Raw genomic sequence first — 25,339 nt, forward strand, 5'->3', positions numbered from 1 at the left:
TACTGCATTAGGTCCTGCTCCAGAGGTCCAATGAAGATTGGGACAGTATAAACTATCTTTTTTTTAATTATGAGAGCCCATTTTCACTTAACTTGTTTTATTGGTTTTACTAACTACAGGCCCATTCCATCTACCTTTCCTTTGCTTACAGTTGGCTCGAGAGGCCCATACCACCTACCTTTCCTCTGGTTACAGTTGACTTGAGAGGCCCATTCCACCTACCTTTCCTCTGGTTACAGTTGACTTGAGAGGCCCATTCCACCTACCTTTCCTCTAGTTACAGTTGTCTCGAGAGGCCCATAACACCTACCTTTCCTCTGGTTACAGTTGTCTCGAGAGGCCCATACCACCTACCTTTCCTCTGGTTACAGTTGTCTCGAGAGGCCCATACCACCTACCTTTCCTCTAGTTACAGTTGGCTCGAGAGGCCCATTCCACCTACCTTTCCTCTGGTTACAGTTGGCTCGAGAGGCCCATTCCACCTACCTTTCCTCTGGTTACAGTTGGCTCGAGAGGCCCATACCACCTACCTTTCCTCTGGTTACAGTTGGCTCGAGAGGCCCATTCCACCTACCTTTCCTCTGGTTACAGTTGACTTGAGAGGCCCATACCACCTACCTTTCCTCTGGTTACAGTTGGCTCGAGAGGCCCATACCACCTACCTTTCCTCTGGTTACAGTTGGCTCGAGAGGCCCATTCCACCTACCTTTCCTCTGGTTACAGTTGTCTCGAGAGGCCAATACCACCTACCTTTCCTCTGGTTACAGTTGGCTCGAGAGGCCCATTCCACCTACCTTTCCACTGGTTACAGTAGGCTTGAAAGGCCCATTCCACCTACCTTTCCTCTGGTTACAGTAGGCTCGAGAGGCCCATTCCACCTACCTTTCCTCTGGTTACAGTTGGCTCGAGAGGCCCATTCCACCTACCTTTCCTCTGGTTACAGTTGGCTCGAGAGGCCCATTCCACCTACCTTTCCTCTGGTTACAGTTGGCTCGAGAGGCCCATTCCACCTACCTTTCCTCTGGTTACAGTTGGCTCGAGAGGCCCATACCACCTACCTTTCCTCTGCTTACAGTTGGCTCGAGAGGCCCATACCACCTACCTTTCTTCTGGTTACAGTTGGCTCGAGAGGCCCATACCACCTACCTTTCCTCTGGTTACAGTTGGCTCGAGAGGCCCATTCCACCTACCTTTCCTCTGGTTACAGTTGGCTCGAGAGGCCCATTCCACCTACCTTTCCTCTGGTTACAGTAGGCTTGAAAGGCCCATTCCACCTACCTTTCCTCTGGTTACAGTTGGCTTGAGAGGCCTATACCACCTACCTTTCCTCTGGTTACAGTTGGCTCGAGAGGCCCATTCCACCTACCTTTCCTCTGGTTACAGTTGGCTTGAGAGGCCCATTCAACCTACCTTTCCTCTGGTTACAGTTGGCTCGAGAGGCCTATACCACCTACCTTTCCTCTGGTTACAGTTGGCTTGAGAGGCCCATTCCACCTACCTTTCCTCTGGTTACAGTTGGCTCGAGAGGCCCATTCCACCTACCTTTCCTCTGGTTACAGTTGGCTCGAGAGGCCCATTCCACCTACCTTTCCTCTGGTTACAGTTGGCTCGAGAGGCCCATTCCACTTGTAGGCTGGTGTAGTTTGTATCAGCATCTGCCACCAGGTTCTTTGTCAGACAGAAGTCAATCACTGGAAGAGAAGAGATTTATATCGGCAAAAAAGGCCCACAGGGCCTGCTTCACTCACCTGGTATGTTAGATCAAACCATGTTACAAGTTACATGTTTAAAAGTGTTATTTTTAGTAAATATATACAACTACTCTTATCCTCTCCTAGAGCTTCTGAAATCAAAAAGTCATGCAGAAACTCCAGTAGTGATTGATCTCTATTTATCCTATTGGACAGAGCCAAGATTATATAAACTCTGTTTCCTTTTCTGGATATTTCTGGCAAAATGTGGTTACACTCTATGTAGAACTTATATAGAAATGTCGAAGGACAAGGCACCATGGCGTTAGCTCACCTGCCCTTTGGACCAAGTGAACTAAAAACAAGTTAATACTCAAAAAGACAAAGCTTCAACACCAAAGATCAATAGACATATTTATCTCCTACTGCTGGATTCCAGCTGATTTTATGATGTTTTATAAATACTTGAAGATACAGATATATATTGTGTATAGTATGACGTCCCTATACCACTTACCATATTTGATATCAGGCACAGTGATAGAACTTTCTGCAATATTGGTTGACAGGATAACCTGAAATAACAAACAAATAAAGATCCATGTTTGACACTATAACATAGCATGCAGCAGATATACATAGAACCATTTCAATTTTGACACATCAAGCTCAGTTATTTTTACACATTAATAACTAGAATTATATCAGTATGACATTAACAAGAGGCCCAGAGGGCCTGTATCGCTCACCTGGTTTGTAATGCCAAGTAATGTTCTGAATACAGGTTCATTGTTTCTTTTCTGAAGGAATTTTAATATTAACCTCTAAATCTCCTATTGGGCCCCACCCCTCCTGCCCCCAGGGGGTCAGAGCCAAAATTTATACAAGTTCTGTTCCCCTTCCCCCAAGGATGTTTATGGCCAAATTTGGTCACAATCCAAGCAAAACTCTAGGACAAGAAGTGATTTATAGGATTTACCTCTATTTCCCCTATTGGGCCCCGCCCCTCCTGCCCCTGGGGGATCAGAGCTAAAATTTATACAAGGTCTGTTCCCCCTCCCCCAAGGATGTTTGTGGCCAAATTTGGTTACATTCCATTCAGAACTCTATGACTAGTAGCGATTTAAAGGATTTACCTCTATTTCCCCTATTGGGCCCCGCCCCTCCTGCCCCTGGGGGATCAGAGCTAAAATTTATACAAGTTCTGTTCCCCTTCCCCCAAGGATGTTTGTGGCCAAATTTGGTTACAATTCATGTAGAGCTCTAGGACAAGTAGAGATTTAAAGGATTTACCTCTATTTCCCCTATTGGGCCCCGCCCCTCCTGCCCCCGGGGGGTCAGAGCCAAAATTTATACAAGGTCTGTTCCCCCTCCCCCAAGGATGTTTGTGGCCAAATTTGGTTACATTCCATTCAAAACTCTATGACTAGTAGCGATTTAAAGGATTTACCTCTATTTCCCCTATTGGGCCCCGCCCCTCCTGCCCCCGGGGGACCAGAGCCAAAATTTATACAAGTTCTGTTCCCCTTCCCCCAAGGATGTTTGTGGCCAAATTTGGTTACATTCCATTCAGAACTCTATGACTAGTAGCGATTTAAAGGATTTACCTCTATTTCCCCTATTGGGCCCCGCCCCTCCTGCCCCCGGGGGACCAGAGACAAAATTTACACAAGTTCTGTTCCCCTTCCCCCAAGGATGTTTGTGGCTAATTTTGGTTACAATCCATGCAGAACTCTAGGACAAGTAACGATTTAAAGGATTTACCTCTTTTACCCCTATTGGGCCCCGCCCCTCCTGCCCCTGGGGGACCAGAGCCAAAATTTATACAAGTTCTGTTTCCCCTCCCCCAAGGATGTTTGTGGTCAAATTTGGACGGACGACGGACGCCGCGCCATGACATAAGCTCACCGGACCTTCGGGCCAGGTGAGCTAAAAACTGCTGCAACAACAAATTTGAATTGCTTCATTTTAAAAGTGCTGAAATTGAATACTGCAAGGCAGTGGGAAAATGTATCATACAATATCATTATCCCCTTTGCCCTACAGTTGGTATAAAACCCAAAATACATCATGGTCAAAGTAACAATTATTCAAGTATAACTTTAAATATATGTGAGTATTGTAAAACTGAAACTAGAATTATATCAGTATGTCATTTTAAAAGTGCTGGAATTGAATACTGCAAGACAGTGGAAACAAAATTTGAAGTGTACTCATACGCCGGAAAAGTGCTCTGCGAATTTTCTGCAATCATTGGCTGAAATTCATGATATTTGCAATTTTTTCAAGCATTTTTCAAACTTGACAAATCTTTATCTAAATAATGTTATATTGTTGAGATAAATTGATATATATTGTGCCTATTAACTAAAATGATTTCTGGTAAACTGTCAATAGCGGAAGTCAGCAGTGGCGAAGCATCAACCGGAGATGGGTCCAACATGCACCTATCTTAACAAGAAATCCCAGAGGGATCTTGGCGCCCACCAAAGAATGATCTATGTCTGACAACAGAAAAAGGGATCTTTTCCCTGCTTTTCAAACTTTTACTTCATACTATATATATATGAAACTTGAGAAAGATCCTTTCAGTACTTTTTGAGATATGTAGCAGTAACAAACTTCAATTATCAAAATCCAAGATGGCTACCTGTCGATCATCTTGCTGACCGATAAGTCCGAAAATGCACTAGACCCCTTCAGAAACCTGCACATGAAATTTGAGAAAGATCCCTTCAAAACTTTCTGAGAAATAGCGGTAACAAACTTTTACTATCAAAATCCAAGATGGCCGCAGTTCGGCCATCTTGTTGACCGATCTGTCCCAAAATGCAATATGCACAACTAGGGTCCTAGGGGAACCTACATATGAAATTTGAGAAAGATCCCTTCAGTACTTTCTGAGAAATAGCGGTAACAAACTTTAACTATCAAAATCCAAGATGGCCGCCAGTCGGCCATCTTGTTGACCGATTGGTCCCAAAATGCAATATGCACAACTAGGGCCCTAGGGGAACCTACATGTGAAATTTGAGAAAGATCCCTTAAGTACTTTTTGAGAAATAGAGGTAACAAACTTTAACTATCAAAATCCAAGATGGCCGCCAGTCGGCCATCTTGTTGCCCGATGGTCCCAAAATGCAATATGCACAACTAGGGTTCTAGGGGAACTTACATATGAAATTTGAGACAGATCCCTTCAGTACTTTCTGAGAAATAGCGGTAACAAACTTTAACTATCAAAATCCAAGATGGCCGCCAGTCAGCCATCTTGTTGACTGATTGGTCCCAAAATGCAATATGCACAACTAGGGCCCTAGGGGAACCTACATGTGAAATTTGAGAAAGATCCCTTCAGTACTTTCTGAGAAATAGCGGTAACAAACTTTAACTATCAAAATCCAAGATGGCCGCCGGTCGGCCATCTTGTTGACTGATTGGTCCCAAAATGCAATATGCACAACACGGACCCTAGGGGAACCTACATGTGAAATTTGAGAAAGATCCCTTCTGCACTTTCTGAGATATAGCGGTAAAAAACTTTAACTATCAAAATCCAAGATGGCCGCCAGTCGGCCATCTTGTTGACCGATTGGTCCCAAAATGCAATATGCACAACTAGGGCCCTAGGGGAACCTACATGTGAAATTTGAGAAAGATCCCTTTAGTACTTTCTGAGAAATAGAGGTAACAAACTTTAACTATCAAAATCCAAGATGGCCGCCAGTCGGCCATCTTGTCGACCGATTGGTCCCAAAATGCAATATGCACAACTAAGGCCCTAGGGGAACCTACATGTGAAATTTGAGAAAGATCCCTTTAGTACTTTCTGAGAAATAGCGGTAACAAACTTTAACTATCAAAATCCAAGATGGCCGCCAGTCGGCCATCTTGTCGACCGATTGGTCCCAAAATGCAATATGCACAACTAAGGCCCTAGGGGAACCTACATGTGAAATTTGAGAAAGATCCCTTTAGTACTTTCTGAGATATAGCGGTAACAAGAATTGTTAACGGACAGACGGACCACGGACCACGGACGAAAGGCGATTTGAATAGCCAATCATCTGATGATGGTGGTCTAATAAAGCCTCCTGGCTCAGCCATTAGCGGTTTTAATAAAATAAAAGTGTGGGTTAATGGGATGTGGGTATAGGTGTTAGGGAAGAGGGCTGTGAGAGCAGGGAGGGGTGGAAATGGGTGAGTGTGAGGTATGGAATGAGAAGTTGAGTGGGGGGAGGTTGGGTTAAGCTTTACTGCCGTTCTATCATAAGATTGCACGATTGTGTTACAGTACCAGTGTATCGACTCACTGTAGTAGATTACATCGCTACATGTTACAGGTGAAGTGCCTATGTAACACGCATTGTGATTGGCTGAGTTGATCTAAAAATAGAAGAGAAAAACGTGTGCGCTCAGTAAAGCTGTTTTTTTAGCCAGCCATGCTTGGTCTCATTTTCTTCCGATATTCGACGAATTTAACAACTTCTTCACTGACCTTTGTTGGTGTCATGATAGACCGAACACGTGGAAGCAGAGAACCATGCTGTTCCTCGCACAACTTTGCGATGTTTCCGACAGGTGGATTTACAAACGTCGGCCGCTTTAGATATATTTCCATAGGACACCCCATGCCATCATTGTACATTTTCACTACCCTTTCGCGTACTTTTAGATCGGTTCGTGGCTTTGACATGTCGACATATGATCGGTTGAGGACTGCTTCTAATTTTGGCTGTGATCGGTTGAACCGCTTCTAATTTTGGCGCAATTTTAGCGAGAGATTAAAATAGTAACGTAACGTTACACATGTGCAAACACACATGTAACTTACCGGTAACTTATAATATGCACGCGTTGGCAGCTTGGCGATCGACGATTTTTAGTACTTCCACACTTTTTTATTCAGTATAAAGTTCAAATTCAGAGTTAAATTGACATTTTAAATATACCTTACCATAATTATGAAACTGAACAGTTGTTTTAGCAAATACTTTCTTCTTGACCTTCATATTTATTCATTAACGGTACCAGTATTATCATGTTGAAATCAATATTATGTATTCTTCTACAGCTAGTATAACCTGATTGTGTGTTATCTCTTTCCATGTTTGATTTTTTCGATCATATTATTTATATATTTACAACAGCTATTTCAGGAAACTGTCAGTCAAGTTCGTCACATGTGCTAGGTGTACTACGAAAAAAAAACCTAACAGTCATGTATATTACAGCGCGAATTCTATATGCAGCGTTATTTATTTTTACAGCGTAATACTTCTATTTTACAAATATTATTTTTTCAGATGTTTATCTATGAACATTTGTAATTGTTTCGACGTACTTACAACGTCCCGATTGCACAAATAGGTTGCATTGTGTAACGTTTATTTATATACACACTTCAGCCAATCACAATGCGTGTTACATAGACACTTCACCTGTACCATGTAGCGATGTAATCTACTACAGTGAGTTGATACACTAGTACTGTAACACAATCGTGCAATCTTATGATAGAACGGCAGTAATACTTTCCTGTCTCCACTGAGAGTCAGGGTGTGTGTGTGTTGGGTTGGTGGGAGTGAGGTATCGGGTGGAATGGGGTGGGGAGACAGAGTTAAGCCTTACCTTCCTCTCTCCACTGAGAGTCAGGGGGTGTGTGTGGTGGGTCGGTGAGAGTGAGGTATGGGGGTGGAGTGGGGTGGGGAGATAGAGTAAAGCCTTATCTTCCTCTCTCCACTGAGAGTCAGGGGTAGTGTGTGTGGTGGGTCGGTGGGAGTGAAGTATGGGGGGAGAAGGAGTGAGGGTGGGGAGACAGAGTTAAGCCTTACCTTCCTCTCTCCACTGAGAGTCAGGGTGTGTGTGTGGTGGGTCGGTGGGAGTGAAGTATGGGGGTGGAGTGGGGTGGGGAGACAGAGTTAAGCCTTACCTTCCTCTCTCCACTGAGAGTCAGGGGGTGTGTGTGGTGGGTCGGTGAGAGTGAGGTATCGGGTGGAATGGGGTGGGGAGACAGAGTTAAGCCTTACCTTCCTCTCTCCACTGAGAGTCAGGGGGTGTGTGTGGTGGGTCGGTGAGAGTGAGGTATGGGGGTGGAGTGGGGTGGGGAGACAGAGTTAAGCCTTACCTTCCTCTCTCCACTGAGAGTCAGGGGGTGTGTGTGGTGGGTCGGTGAGAGTGGTATGGGTGGAAGGGTGGGGAGATAGAGTTAAGCCTTACCTTCCTCTCTCCACTGAGAGTCAGGGGTGTGTGTGTGGTGGTCGGTGAGAGTGAGGTATGGGGTGGAGTGGGGTGGGGAGACAGAGTTAAGCCTTACCTTCCTCTCTCCACTGAGAGTCAGGGGGTGTGTGTGGTGGGTCGGTGGGAGTGAGGTATGGGGGTGGAGTGGGGTGGGGAGACAGAGTTAAGCCTTACCTTCCTCTCTCCACTGAGAGTCAGGGGGTGTGTGTGGTGGGTCGGTGAGAGTGAGGTATGGGGGTGGAGTGGGGTGGGGAGACAGAGTTAAGCCTTACCTTCCTCTCTCCACTGAGAGTCAGGGTGTGTGTGTGGTGGGTCGGTGGAGTGAAGGTATGGGGGTGGAGTGGGGTGGGGAGACAGAGTTAAGCCTTACCTTCCTCTCTCCACTGAGAGTCAGGGTGTGTGTGTGGTGGGTCGGTGGAGTGAGGTATGGGGGTGGAGTGGGGTGGGGAGACAGAGTTAAGCCTTACCTTCCTCTCTCCACTGAGAGTCAGGGGGTGTGTGTGGTGGGTCGGTGGAGTGAGGTATGGGGGTGGAGTGGGGTGGGGAGACAGAGTTAAGCCTTACCTTCCTCTCTCCACTGAGAGTCAGGGGTAGTGTGTGTGGTGGGTCGGTGGAGTGAGGTATGGGGGTGGAGTGGGGTGGGGAGACAGAGTTAAGCCTTACCTTCCTCTCTCCACTGAGAGTCAGGGGTGTGTGTGTGGTGGGTCAGTGGGAGTGAGGTATGGGGGTGGAGTGGGGTGGGGAGACAGAGTTAAGCCTTACCTTCCTCTCTCCACTGAGAGTCAGGGGTGTGTGTGTGGTGGGTCGGTGGAGTGAGGTATGGGGTGGAGTGAGGGGGGTGGGGAGACAGAGTTAAGCCTTACCTTCCTCTCTCCACTGAGAGTCAGGGTGTGTGTGTGGTGGGTCGGTGGGAGTGAGGTATGGGGGTGGAGTGGGGTGGGGAGACAGAGTTAAGCCTTACCTTCCTCTCTCCACTGAGAGTCAGGGTGGTGTGTGTGGTGGGTCGGTGGGGAGTGAAGTATGGGGGTGGAGTGGGGTGGGGAGACAGAGTTATTAAGCCTTACCTTCCTCTCTCCACTGAGAGTCAGGGTGTGTGTGTGGTGGGTCGGTGGGAGTGAGGTATGGGGGTGGAGTGGGGTGGGGAGACAGAGTTAAGCCTTACCTTCCTCTCTCCACTGAGAGTCAGGGTGTGTTGTGTGTGTGGGTCGGTGGGAGTGAAGTATGGGGTGGTGTGAGACAGAGTAACTACCTCCTCTCCCACTGAGAGTGTGGTGGGTCGGTGAGAGTGAGGTATGGGGGTGGAGTGGGGTGGGGAGACAGAGTTAAGCCTTACCTTCCTCTCTCCACTGAGAGTCAGGGTGTGTGTGTGTTGGGTCGGTGGGAGTGAGGTATGGGGGTGGAGTGGGGTGGGGAGACAGAGTTAAGCCTTACCTTCCTCTCTCCACTGAGAGTCAGGGGGTGTGTGTGGTGGGTCGGTGAGAGTGAGGTATGGGGGTGGAGTGGGGTGGGGAGACAGAGTTAAGCCTTACCTTCCTCTCTCCACTGAGAGTCAGGGTGTGTGTGTGGTGGGTCGGTGGGAGTGAGGTATGGGGGTGGAGTGGGGTGGGGAGACAGAGTTAAGCCTTACCTTCCTCTCTCCACTGAGAGTCAGGGGTGTGTGTGTGGTGGGTCGGTGGAGTGAGGTATGGGGGTGGAGTGGGGTGGGGAGACAGAGTTAAGCCTTACCTTCCTCTCTCCACTGAGAGTCAGGGGTGTGTGTGTGGTGGGTCGGTGGGAGTGAGGTATGGGGGTGGAGTGGGGTGGGGAGACAGAGTTAAGCCTTACCTTCCTCTCTCCACTGAGAGTCAGGGTGTGTGTGTGGTTGGGTCGGTGGGAGTGAGGTATCGGGGTGGAGATGGGGGGGAGACAGAGTTAAGCCTTACCTTCCTCTCTCCACTGAGAGTCAGGGGTGTGTGTGGTGGGTCGGTGGGAGTGAGGTATGGGGGTGGAGTGGGGTGGGGAGACAGAGTTAAGCCTTACCTTCCTCTCTCCACTGAGAGTCAGGGTGTGTGTGTGGTGGGTCGGTGGGAGTGAGGTATGGGGGTGGAGTGGGGTGGGGAGACAGAGTTAAGCCTTACCTTCCTCTCTCCACTGAGAGTCAGGGGGTGTGTGTGTGGTGGGTCAGTGGGAGTGAAGTATGGGGGTGGAGTGGGGTGGGGAGACAGAGTTAAGCCTTACCTTCCTCTCTCCACTGAGAGTCAGGGTGTGTGTGTGTTGGGTCGGTGGGAGTGAGGTATCGGGGTGGGGTGGGGTTTGGAGACAGAGTTAAACCTTATCTTCCTCTCTCCACTGAGAGTCAGGGTGTAGTGTGTGGTGGGTCGGTGGGAGTGAGGTATGGGGGTGGAGTGGGGTGGGGAGACAGAGTTAAGCCTTACCTTCCTCTCTCCACTGAGAGTCAGGGTGTGTGTGTGTTGGGTCGGTGGGAGTGAGGTATGGGGGTGGAGTGGGGTGGGGAGACAGAGTTAAGCCTTACCTTCCTCTCTCCACTGAGAGTCAGGGTGTTTGTGTGGTGGGTCGGTGGGAGTGAAGTATGGGGGTGGAGTGGGGTGGGGAGACAGAGTTAAGCCTTACCTTCCTCTCTCCACTGAGAGTCAGGGTGTGTGTGTGTGGTGGGTCGGTGGGAGTGAAGTTTATGGGGGTGGAGTGGGGTGGTGGAGACAGAGGTTTAAGCCTTACCTTCCTCTCTCCACTGAGAGTCAGGGGTAGTGTGTGGTGGGTCGGTGAGAGTGAGTATGGGGGTGGAGTGGGGTGGGGAGACAGAGTTAATCCTTACCTTCCTCTCTCCACTGAGAGTCAGGGTGTCGGTGTGTGGTGGGTCGGTGGGAGTGAGGTATCGGGGGTGGGGTGGGTTTGGAGACAGAGTTAAGCCTTATACTTCCTCTCTCCACTGAGAGATCGGTGGGGTGGATAAGGCGGTCGGTGTGGCTGTCGAGACAGAGTGGAGTCAGGACAGCCTTCCTATCTCCACCTCTCCACTGAGAGTCAGGGTGTTTGTGTGGTGGGTCGGAGAGAAGTCGAGATTCGGGTGGGAAGAGTGAGTGCAAACTTTACCTTCCTCTCCTCTCCACTGCGACTGGGTTATGTGGAGTGGGGTGTGGTGAGAGGTAGAGTAGAGTGGGGAGACAACTTTAACCCCTTCCTCTCTCCACTGAGGAGTCAGGGTCAGTGTGTGTGTGTGGGTCGTGTAGGGAGTGAAGTCTGACACTGAGGTCAACACATATAAATGTTTGTGAACTTAGATCTCTCCACTGGAGAGTGTGTGTGTGGTGGGGACAGTGAGAGGAGGTATGGGGGTGGAGTGGGGTGGGAGACATAGTAAAGCCTTTTCCTCTCTCTCCACGTAGAGTCAGGGTAGTGTGTGGTCTGAGTGGGAGTGAGGTATGGGGTGGACATGGTGTGAAGGACTGAGTTTGCCTTACTTCCTCTCTCCATCTGAGAGTGAGGTGTAATCGGGGGTGGAGTGGGGTGGGGAGATCAGAGTAAAGCCTTACCTTCCTCTCTCCACTGAGAGTCAGGGGTGTGTGTGGTGGGTCCGGTGGGAGTGATGGTATGGCGGGGTGGAGTAGGGGTGGGGAGGACAGAGTTTTAAGCCTTACCTTCCTCTCTCCAACTGAGAGTCAGGGTGTGTGTGTGTGGTGGATCGGTGGAGTGGTATCGGGGTGGAGTGGGGGTTTGGAGACAGGTTAAACCTTATCTTATCTCTCCACTGAGAGTCAGGGTGTATTGTGTGGTGGGTCGGTGGGGAGAGAAGTTATGGGGGTGGAGATGGTTGCATGGGGAGACAGAGTTAAGCCTTACCTTCCTCTCTCCACTGAGAGTCAGGTTGTGTGTGTTGGGTGTGGTGTGAAGTTGTAGTGGGGTGGTTCGACCATGACTGAGACCTTCCCCCTCTCCACTATTAATGGTATGGGTGGTGGAGTGGGGTGGGGTGGGGAGACAGAGTTAAGCCTTAAACCTTCCTCTCTCCACTGAGAGTCAGGGGGTGTTTGTGTGTGTGGAGTGGTGTGGAGGTCGGTGAGAGTGAAGGTACTGGGAGTCAGGTGTGTGTGTGTGGGTCTGTGAGGTGAGGAGACAGAGTTAAAGCCTTATCTTCCTCTCTCCACTGAGAGTCAGGGTGTGTGTGTGGTGGGTCGGTGGGAGTGTTAATGCTTAGTATCTAGAGTCCAAGGGTGTGTGTGTTTGGGGTGGGACTGGGGTATGGGGGAAGTGGTGGTGGGAGACAGAGTTAAGCCTTATCTTCATCTCCTCCACTGAGAGTCCAGTGGTGGCCGGTTCTGAGGTATGGAGGGTTGGACTGGGGAGGGTGACAGAATTTGCCATTACCTTCCTCTCTCCACTGAGAGAGGGTGTGTGTGGGTTGGGAGTGAGTTTATCGGGTTGGGGTGGGGTTTAGGAGACAGAGTTAAATCTCCTGTATGGAAGGGTGTTTGAGTGGGATCGGTAGGGAGAGAACTGATGGGGGTGGAGTGGGGCGCGACAGACAGATATTTCAGCATGCATATATCCTCTAGAGTAAGTTCCGAAGTAACGGAATGATCCTCAAACGAAACAACAAGTTTCATATTTCATCAACGAGATTCGGGTTAGACAGCACTTGTCTTCAGATTGAGGATTTACCTTGTCCTACTAGATAACTCTAACACAATATAAATGTTTTGTATACTTGGATCTGACACTGATAATCAACACACATTAAAATGTTTGTAGACATGTAATCTGACACTGATATCAAAACACATATATTAGAATGTTTGTATGAACTTAGTATCTGACACTGATATCAACACAATATTAATGTTTTGTTGTATACTTATATCTAGACTGACTGGATATCAACACATGATAAATGTTTGTAATATTATCTTGTATATCTGACACTGATATCAACACATATAACTGTTTGTATACTTATACTATCTGACACCGATATCAACACATATAAAAGTTTGTTATTATTACTATATCTTACACCGATATCAACACATATAAATGTTTGTATACTTATATCTGACACTGATATCAACACATATAACAATATACTTATACATCAATATCTGACACTTGATAACAACACATATAAATGTTTTGTATCACTTTACTATCTGACCATGATATACAACACATATAAATGTTTTGTATACCTTTATATCTGACACTGATATCAACACATAAAAATGTTTGTAATACTTATATCTGGACACTGATATCAACACATATAAATGTTGTAACTATTCACACAAATATGTATGTATACTTTACTATGACACTGATATCAAACACATATAAATGTTTGTATACTGTATACACATATAAAGTTTGGTATAATTAAATTGACACTGATATCAACACATATAAAGGAAATGTTTGTATACTTATATCTGACACTGATATCAACACATATAAAGTTGTTTGTATACTTATATCTGACACTGATATCAACACACATATAAATGTTTTGTATACTTCTAATCTGACACTGATATCAACACATAAAAAGTTTTTGTATACTTATATATCTTGTCACACACCGATATATCAACACATATAAAAAAAGTTTGTATACTTATATCTTGACACCGATATCAACACATATAAAAGTTTGCGTATACTTATATCTGACACTGATAATCAACACATAATAAAAGTTTGTATACTTATATCTGACACTGATATCAACACATATAAAAGGTTTGTATACTTATATCTGACACTGATTATCAACACATATATAAATGTTTGTATACTTATATCTGACACTGATATCAACACATATAAAAAGTTTGTATACTTATATCTGACACCCCGATATCAACACATATAAAAGTTTGTATACTTTAATATCTGACACTGATGTGTGTGTGTGATATCAACAACATATAAAAGTTTGTATACTTATATCTGACACTGATATCAACACATATAAAAAGTTTGTATACTTAAATATCTGACACCGATAATCGAACACATATAAAGTTTTGTATTACGCGTTATATCTGACTATGAATCAACAATATAAAAGTTTGTTATTTATATCTGACACCGATATCAACACATATAAAAGTATGTATACTGATATCATGACAGACACTGATATCAACACATATAAATGTTTGTATAATTATATCTGACACCGATATCATCACACATATAAATGTTTGTATACTTATATCTGACACTGATATCAACACATATAAATGTTTGTATACTTATATCTGACACTGATATCAACACATATAAATGTTTGTATACTTATATCTGACACTGATATCAACACATATAAATGTTTGTATACTTCTATCTGACACTGATATCAACACATATAAAAGTTTGTATACTTATATCTGACACCGATATCAACACATATAAAAGTTTGTATACTTATATCTGACACTGATATCAACACATATAAATGTTTGTATACTTATATCTGACACTGATATCAACACATATAAAAGTTTGTATACTTATATCTGACACTGATATCAACACATATAAATGTTTTGTATATCAATCACATATAAAAAAGTTTGTATACTTATATCTGACACTGATATCAACACATAATAAATGTATTTTGTACATACTTATATCTGACACTGATATCAAACACAGTTATAAATGTTTGTATACTTGATATCTGACACTGATATCAACACATATAACTGTTTGTATACTTATCAACACATATCTGACACTGATATCAACACATATAAATGTTTGTATACTTATATCATGATCACCTGATATCAACACATATAAACAGTTTGTATACTTATATCTACACGAGACACCGATAGCAAAACATATAAATTACTTGGATCTGAACTGAATATCAACACATATAAAATTTTTTGTATACTTATATCTGACACTGATATCAACACATATAAATGTTTGTATACTTATATCTGACACTGATATCAACACATATAAAAGTTTGTATACTTATATCTGACACTGATATCAACACATATAAAAGTTTGTATACTTATATCTGACACTGATATCAACACATATAAATGTTTGTATACTTATATCTGACACTGATATCAACACATATAAATGTTTGTATACTTATATCTGACACTGATATCAACACATATAAAAGTTTGTAGGTACTTGTGTCTGACACTGATATCAACACATATAAATGTTTGTAGACTTGTGTCTGACACTGATATCAACACATAAAAATGTTTTGTATACTTATATCTGACACTGGGGATATTCAACAACATATAAATGTTTGTATACTTATGTGTCCTGACACTGATATCAACACATATAAATGTTTGTATACTTATATCTGACACTGACTTATCAACACATATAAAATGTTTGTATACTTATATCTGACACTGATATCAACACATATAAAAGTTTGTATACTTATATCTGACACCGATATCAACACATATAAAAGTTGTTATACTTATATCTGACACCGATATCAACACATATAAAAGTTTGTATACTTATATCTGACACTGATATCAACACATATAAATGTTTGTATACTTATATCTGACACTGATATCAACACATATAAATGTTTGTATACTTATATCTGACACTGATATCAACACATATAAATGTTTGTATACTTATATCTGACACTGATATCAACACATATAAATGTTTGTATACTTATATCTGACACTGATATCAACACATATAAAAGTTTGTATACTTATATCTGACACTGATATCAACACATATAAAAGTTTGTATACTTATATCTGACACTGATATCAACACATATAAAAGTTTGTATACTTATATCTGACACCGATATCAACACATATAAAAGTTTGTATACTTATATCTGACACTGATATCAACACATATAAAAGTTTGTATACTTATATCTGACACTGATATCAACACATATAAATGTTTGTATACTTATATCTGACACTGATATCAACACATATAAATGTTTGTATACTTATATCTGACACTGATATCAACACATATAAATGTTTGTATACTTATATCTGACACTGATATCAACACATATAAATGTTTGTATACTTATATCTGACACTGATATCAACACATATAAAAGTTTGTATACTTATATCTGACACTGATATCAACACATATAAATGTTTGTATACTTATATCTGACACTGATATCAACACATATAAATGTTTGTATACTTATATCTGACACTGATATCAACACATATAAATGTTTGTATACTTATATCTGACACTGATATCAACACATATAAATGTTTGTATACTTATATCTGACACTGATATCAACACATATAAATGTTTGTATACTTATATCTGACACTGATATCAACACATATAAATGTTTGTATACTTATATCTGACACTGATATCAACACATATAAATGTTTGTGTATACTTATATCTGACACTGAGATATCAACACATATAAAGTTTTTGTATATACTTATGATATCTGACACTGATATCACACACATATAAAAGTTTTGTATATTCATATCTGACAACGATATCAACACATATAAAAGTTTGTATACTATATATCTGACACCGATATCAAACACATATAAAAGTTTGTATAATATATCTGACACCGATTATCAACACATATAAATGTTTGTATACTTATATCTGACACAGGATATCAACACATATATAACATATAAATGTTTGTATACTTATATCTGACACTGATATCAACATCATATAAAAGTTTGTATACTTATATCTGACACTGATATCAACACATATAAAAGTTTGTATACTTATATCTGACACTGATATCAACACATATAAAAGTTTGTATACTTATATCTTGACAACTGATATCAACACATATAAATGTGTTTGTATACTTATAATCTGACACTGAGATATCAACACATATAAATGTTTGTATACTTATTATCTGACACTGATATCAACACATATAAAATGTTTGTATACTTATATCTGACACCTGATATCAACACATATAAACTGTTTGATATACTTATATCTGACACTGATATCATCAACACATATAAAATGTTTGTATACTTATAGTCTGACACCGATATCAACACATATAAAATGTTTGTAGTATACTTATATCTGACACTGATATCAACACATATAAAGTTTGTTTGTATACTTATATCTGACACTGATATCAACACAAATGAATGTTTGAACAGTGCATACTTATGTCTTTGACACCAATATCAACACATATAAATGTTTGTTCAGTACATACATCTGACACAATATCAAACATATATGTTTGAACAGTGTATACTTATATCTTTGACACCAATATCAACACATATAAAATGTTGAACAGTACATGTACTTTCAGATATATAAACACATATAAAATGTATTAACAGTACATAATTTGTCTTAGACACAGTACATACAGTATACTTATGTCTTTGACACCAACTACTCAACACAAATAAATGTTGAACAGTACATACTTATGTCTTAGACACCAATATCAACACAAATAAATGTTTGAACAGTACATACTTATGTCTTAGACACCAATATCAACACATATAAATGTTTGAACAGTACATACTTATGTCTTTGACACCAATATCAACACATATAAATGTTTGAACAGTACATACTTATGTCTTTGACACCAATATCAACACAAATAAATGTTTGAACAGTACATACTTATGTCTTTGACACCAATATCAACACATATAAATGTTGAACAGTACATACTTATGTCTTTGACACCAATATCAACACAAATAAATGTTTGTACATACTTATGTATCTGACACCCAATATCATCACACATAAATGTTTGAACATGAACATACTTATGACACCAAGTATCAACACATATAAATGTTTGCCACAGTACACATACTTATGTGACACCAATATCAACACATATAAATGTTTGAACAGTACATACTTATGTCTTTGACATATAAATGTTTGAACAGTAACATATCAACACATAATGAAAATGTTATTGAATCTATGGCTTGACATAACATATCAATGCACTTGATGTCTTAGATGATACACCAATAATCAACACATATGAACAGTGAACAGTACATACCTTAATGTCTTTGATCAATATCAACAGTATAAATTGATGTGACAGGATACTTAATAATCTTATCATACTATCAAGATTGATTTGACATGAGATGATACTTAACTAATGATTTACATCTAATAATAATAAATGATGTGACAGTGGCATACTTAATTGATTTATGCTGGTATATCAAAACATATAATGTGATTTTGAACAGTAGGATACTTAATGATTTATTTGGTCAGTATAACAGAAATGATGTTTGATGACAGTACATTAATGATTTATCTGGTCCAAGTATATCAATTGATAATACAGAGGATGTCATTGAATTGTCAGGTCAGTATATGTACTTTGATACACCAATATCAACACCATATGAATTTATCTGGTCAGTATAATATTTGTCTGTGACAGATGGATAAGTTAATGATATAATGTTGGAAAGTACATAAGAATGTCTTTGTTGACAGTATGATACATTAATGATTTATCAGTCAGTATAAGATTGATGTGACAGAGGATATCTTAATGATCTGGTCATATATGATTGATGTGACAGTATAATGATTTATCTGGTCACGTATTTGATTGAGTGTGACAGAGGATACTCTTAATGATTTATCTGGTCAGTATAAGATTGATGTGACAGAGGATAGTTAATGATTTATCTGGTCAGTATAAGATTGATGTGACAGATGATACCTTAATGATTTATCTGGTCAGTATAAGATCTGATGTGACAGAGGATATCTTAAGATTGATGTTGGACAGATGATCTGGTAGTTAATTGATTTATCTGGTCAGTATAAGATTGATGTGTGGACAGATGATACCTTAATGATTTATCTGGTCAGTATAAGATTGATGTGACAGAGGATATCTTAATGATTTATCTGGTCAGTATAAGATTGATGTGACAGATGATACCTTAATGATTTATCTGGTCAGTATAAGATTGATGTGACAGATGATATTGTTAATGATTTATCTGGTCAGTATCAGTATAAGATTGATGTGACAGAGGATACCTTAATGATTTATCTGGTCAGTATAAGATTGATGTGACAGATGATACCTTAATGATTTATCTGGTCAGTATAAGATTGATGTGACAGAGGATACCTTAATGATTTATCTGGTCAGTATAAGATTGATGTGACAGAGGATAGTTAATGATTTATCTGGTCAGTATAAGATTGATGTGACAGAGGATAGTTAATGATTTATCTGGTCAGTATAAGATTGATGTGACAGAGGATACCTTAATGATTTATCTGGTCAGTATAAGATTGATGTGACAGAGGATAGTTAATGATTTATCTGGTCAGTATAAGATTGATGTGACAGAGTATAGTTAATGATTTATCTGGTCAGTATAAGATTGATAATTAATGATTTATCTGGTCAGTATAAGATTGATGTGACAGAGGATAGTTAATGATTTATCTGGTCAGTATAAGATTGATGTGACAGAGGATAGTTAATGATTTATCTGGTCAGTATAAGATTGATGTGACAGAGGATATCTTAATGATTTATCTGGTCAGTATAAGATTGATGTGACAGAGGATAGTTAATGATTTATCTGGTCAGTATAAGATTGATGTGACAGAGGATAGTTAATGATTTATCTGGTCAGTATAAGATTGATGTGACAGAGGATATCTTAATGATTTATCTGGTCAGTATAAGATTGATGTGACAGAGGATAGTTAATGATTTATCTGGTCAGTATAAGATTGATGTGACAGAGGATATCTTAATGATTTATCTGGTCAGTATAAGATTGATGTGACAGAGTATAGTTAATGATTTATCTGGTCAGTATAAGATTGATGTGACAGAGGATACCTTAATGATTTATCTGGTCAGTATAAGATTGATGTGACAGAGGATATCTTAATGATTTATCTGGTCAGTATAAGATTGATGTGACAGAGGATAGTTAATGATTTATCTGGTCAGTATAAGATTGATGTGACAGAGGATAGTTAATGATTTATCTGGTCAGTATAAGATTGATGTGACGGAGGATAGTTAAGATTGATGTGACAGAGGATATCTTAATGATTTATCTGGTCAGTATAAGATTGATGTGACAGAGGATAGTTAATGATTTATCTGGTCAGTATAAGATTGATGTGACAGATGATACCTTAATGATTTATCTGGTAAGTATAAGATTGATGTGACAGATGATACCTCAATGATTTATCTGGTCAGTATAAGATTGATGTGACAGAGGATATCTTAATGATTTATCTGGTCAGTATAAGATTGATGTGACAGAGGATACCTTAATGATTTATCTGGTCAGTATAAGATTGATGTGACAGAGGATAGTTAATGATTTATCTGGTCAGTATAAGATTGATGTGACAGAGGATATCTTAATGATTTATCTGGTCAGTATAAGATTGATGTGACAGAGGATAGTTAATGATTTATCTGGTCAGTAAAGATTGATGTGACAGAGGATATCTAATGATTTATCTGGTCAGTATAAGATTGATGTGACAGAGTATAGTTAATGATTTATCTGGTCAGTATAAGATTGATGTGACAGAGGATATCTTAATGATTTATCTGGTCAGTATAAGATTGATGTGACAGAGGATAGTTAATGATTTATCTGGTCAGTATAAGATTGATGTGACAGAGGATATCTTAATGATTTATCTGGTCAGTATAAGATTGATGTGACAGAGTATAGTTAATGATTTATCTGGTCAGTATAAGATTGATGTGACAGAGGATAGTTAATGATTTGTCTGGTCAGTATAAGATTGATGTGACAGAGGATAGTTAATGATTTATCTGGTCAGTATAAGATTGATGTGACAGAGTATAGTTAATGATTTATCTGGTCAGTATAAGATTGATGTGACAGAGGATATCTTAATGATTTATCTGGTCAGTATAAGATTGATGTGACAGAGGATATCTTAATGATTTATCTGGTCAGTATAAGATTGATGTGACAGAGGATATAGTTAATGATTTATCTGGTCAGTATAAGATTGATGTGACAGAGGATATCTTAATGATTTATCTGGTCAGTATAAGATTGATGTGACAGAGGATAGTTAATGATTTATCTGGTCAGTATAAGATTGATGTGACAGAGGATAGTTAATGATTTATCTGGTCAGTATAAGATTGATGTGACAGATGATACCTTAATGATTTATCTGGTCAGTATAAGATTGATGTGACAGAGGATATCTTAATGATTTATCTGGTCAGTATAAGATTGATGTGACAGAGGATAGTTAATGATTTATCTGGTCAGTATAAGATTGATGTGACAGAGGATAGTTAATGATTTATCTGGTCAGTATAAGATTGATGTGACAGAGGATATCTTAATGATTTATCTGGTCAGTATAAGATTGATGTGACAGAGGATATCTTAATGATTTATCTGGTCAGTATAAGATTGATGTGACAGAGGATAGTTAATGATTTATCTGGTCAGTATAAGATTGATGTGACAGAGGATATCTTAATGATTTATCTGGTCAGTATAAGATTGATGTGACAGAGGATATCTTAATGATTTATCTGGTCAGTATAAGATTGATGTGACAGAGGATAGTTAATGATTTATCTGGTCAGTATAAGATTGATGTGACAGAGTTATGATGTTAAAGATTTATCTGGTCAGTATAAGATTGATGTGACAGAGGATACTTAATGATTTATCTGGTCAGTATAAGATTGATGTGACAGAGGATAGTTAATGATTTATCTGGTCAGTATAAGATTGATGTGACAGAGGATAGTTAATGATTTATCTGGTCAGTATAAGATTGATGTGACAGAGGATATCTTAATGATTTATCTGGTCAGTATAAGATTGATGTGACAGAGGATATCTTAATGATTTATCTGGTCAGTATAAGATTGATGTGACAGAGGTATAGTTAATGATTTATCTGGTCAGTATAAGATTGATGTGACAGAGGATATCTTAATGATTTATCTGGTCAGTATAAGATTGATGTGACAGAGGATAGTTAATGATTTATCTGGTCAGTATAAGATTGATGTGACAGAGGATATCTTAATGATTTATCTGGTCAGTATAAGATTGATGTGACAGAGGATAGTTAATGATTTATCTGGTCAGTATAAGATTGATGTGACAGAGGATAGTTAATGATTTATCTGGTCAGTATAAGATTGATGTGACAGAGGATAGTTAATGATTTATCTGGTCAGTATAAGATTGATGTGACAGAGGATAGTTAATGATTTATCTGGTCAGTATAAGATTGATGTGACAGAGGATATCTTAATGATTTATCTGGTCAGTATAAGATTGATGTGACAGAGGATATAGTTAATGATTTATCTGGTCAGTATAAGATTGATGTGACAGAGGATATCTTAATGATTTATCTGGTCAGTATAAGATTGATGTGACAGAGGATATCTTAATGATTTATCTGGTCAGTATAAGATTGATGTGACAGAGTATAGTTAATGATTTATCTGGTCAGTATAAGATTGATGTGACAGAGGATACCTCAATGATTTATCTGGTCAGTATAAGATTGATGTGACAGAGGATAGTTAATGATTTATCTGGTCAGTATAAGATTGATGTGACAGAGGATAGTTAATGATTTATCTGGTCAGTATAAGATTGATGTGACAGAGGATATCTTAATGATTTATCTGGTCAGTATAAGATTGATGTGACAGAGGATAGTTAATGATTTATCTGGTCAGTATAAGATTGATGTGACAGAGGATAGTTAATGATTTATCTGGTCAGTATAAGATTGATGTGACAGAGGATATCTTAATGATTTATCTGGTCAGTATAAGATTGATGTGACAGAGGATAGTTAATGATTTATCTGGTCAGTATAAGATTGATGTGACAGAGGATAGTTAATGATTTATCTGGTCAGTATAAGATTGATGTGACAGAGGATATCTTAATGATTTATCTGGTCAGTATAAGATTGATGTGACAGAGGATAGTTAATGATTTATCTGGTCAGTATAAGATTGATGTGACAGAGGATATCTTAATGATTTATCTGGTCAGTATAAGATTGATGTGACAGAGGATATCTTAATGATTTATCTGGTCAGTATAAGATTGATGTGACAGAGGATATCTTAATGATTTATCTGGTCAGTATAAGATTGATGTGACAGAGGATATCTTAATGATTTATCTGGTCAGTATAAGATTGATGTGACAGAGGATACTTAATGATTTATCTGGTCAGTATAAGATTGATGTGACAGAGGATAGTTAATGATTTATCTGGTCAGTATAAGATTGATGTGACAGAGGATATCTTAATGATTTATCTGGTCAGTATAAGATTGATGTGACAGAGGATATCTTAATGATTTATCTGGTCAGTATAAGATTGATGTGACAGAGGATAGTTAATGATTTATCTGGTCAGTATAAGATTGATGTGACAGAGGATATCTTAATGATTTATCTGGTCAGTATAAGATTGATGTGACAGAGGATATAGTTAATGATTTATCTGGTCAGTATAAGATTGATGTGACAGATGATATCTTAATGATTTATCTGGTCAGTATAAGATTGATGTGACAGAGGATATCTTAATGATTTATCTGGTCAGTATAAGATTGATGTGACAGAGGATATCTTAATGATTTATCTGGTCAGTATAAGATTGATGTGACAGAGGATATCTTAATGATTTATCTGGTCAGTATAAGATTGATGTGACAGAGGATAGTTAATGATTTATCTGGTCAGTATAAGATTGATGTGACAGAGTATAGTTAATGATTTATCTGGTCAGTATAAGATTGGTGTGACAGATGATACCTTAATGATTTATCTGGTCAGTATAAGATTGATGTGACAGAGGATATCTTAATGATTTATCTGGTCAGTATAAGATTGATGTGACAGAGGATAGTTAATGATTTATCTGGTCAGTATAAGATTGATGTGACAGAGGATAGTTAATGATTTATCTGGTCAGTATAAGATTGATGTGACAGAGGATAGTTTAATGATTTATCTGGTCAGTATAAGATTGATGTGACAGATGATACCTTAATGATTTATCTGGTCAGTATAAGATTGATGTGACAGAGGATACCTTAATGATTTATCTGGTCAGTATAAGATTGATGTGACAGAGGATATCTTAATGATTTATATAAGATTGAGTGTGACAGAGGATATCTTAATGATTTATCTGGTCAGTATAAGATTGATGTGACAGAGGATATCTTAATGATTTATCTGGTCAGTATAAGATTGATGTGACAGAGGATATCTTAATGATTTATCTGGTCAGTATAAGATTGATGTGACAGAGGATAGTTAATGATTTATCTGGTCAGTATAAGATTGATGTGACAGAGGATAGTTAATGATTTATCTGGTCAGTATAAGATTGATGTGACAGAGGATAGTTAATGATTTATCTGGTCAGTATAAGATTGATGTGACAGAGGATATAGTTAATGATTTATCTGGTCAGTATAAGATTGATGTGACAGAGGATAGTTAATGATTTATCTGGTCAGTATAAGATTGATGTGACAGAGGATAGTTAATGATTTATCTGGTCAGTATAAGATTGATGTGACAGAGTATAGTTAATGATTTATCTGGTCAGTATAAGATTGATGTGACAGAGGATAGTTAATGATTTATCTGGTCAGTATAAGATTGATGTGACAGAGGATAGTTAATGATTTATCTGGTCAGTATAAGATTGATGTGACAGAGGATAGTTAATGATTTATCTGGTCAGTATAAGATTGATGTGACAGAGGATAGTTAATGATTTATCTGGTCAGTATAAGATTGATGTGACAGAGGATAGTTAATGATTTATCTGGTCAGTATAAGATTGATGTGACAGAGGTATATCTTAATGATTTTATCTGGTCAGTATAAGATTGATGTGACAGAGGATATCTTAATGATTTATCTGGTCAGTATAAGATTGATGTGACAGAGGATATCTTAATGATTTATCTGGTCAGTATAAGATTGATGTGACAGAGGATATCTTAATGATTTATCTGGTCAGTATAAGATTGATGTGACAGAGGATATCTTAATGATTTATCTGGTCAGTATAAGATTGATGTGACAGAGGATAGTTAATGATTTATCTGGTCAGTATAAGATTGATGTGACAGAGTATAGTTAATGATTTATCTGGTCAGTATAAGATTGATGTGACAGAGGATAGTTAATGATTTATCTGGTCAGTATAAGATTGATGTGACAGAGGATAGTTAATGATTTATCTGGTCAGTATAAGATTGATGTGACAGAGGATATCTTAATGATTTATCT

The 25,339-nt window shown here is 39.2% G+C and overlaps 1 long non-coding RNA gene across 1 annotated transcript; it reads right to left on the bottom strand.

Moving 5' to 3' along the window:
* Positions 1-1,582: 1,582 nt before the first annotated feature.
* LOC138319445 (uncharacterized) lies at positions 1,583-11,938 on the bottom strand. Its single transcript, XR_011208021.1, has 3 exons — positions 11,926-11,938; positions 2,209-2,266; positions 1,583-1,691 (listed from the first exon to the last, which is right to left on the bottom strand). It is a non-coding gene; the product is annotated as an uncharacterized lncRNA (long non-coding RNA).
* Between the last annotated feature and the right edge of the window lie 13,401 nt (positions 11,939-25,339).

This window comes from Argopecten irradians, chromosome 3 (genome assembly GCF_041381155.1).
Source record: "Argopecten irradians isolate NY chromosome 3, Ai_NY, whole genome shotgun sequence".
Classification (NCBI taxonomy): domain Eukaryota; kingdom Metazoa; phylum Mollusca; class Bivalvia; order Pectinida; family Pectinidae; genus Argopecten; species Argopecten irradians.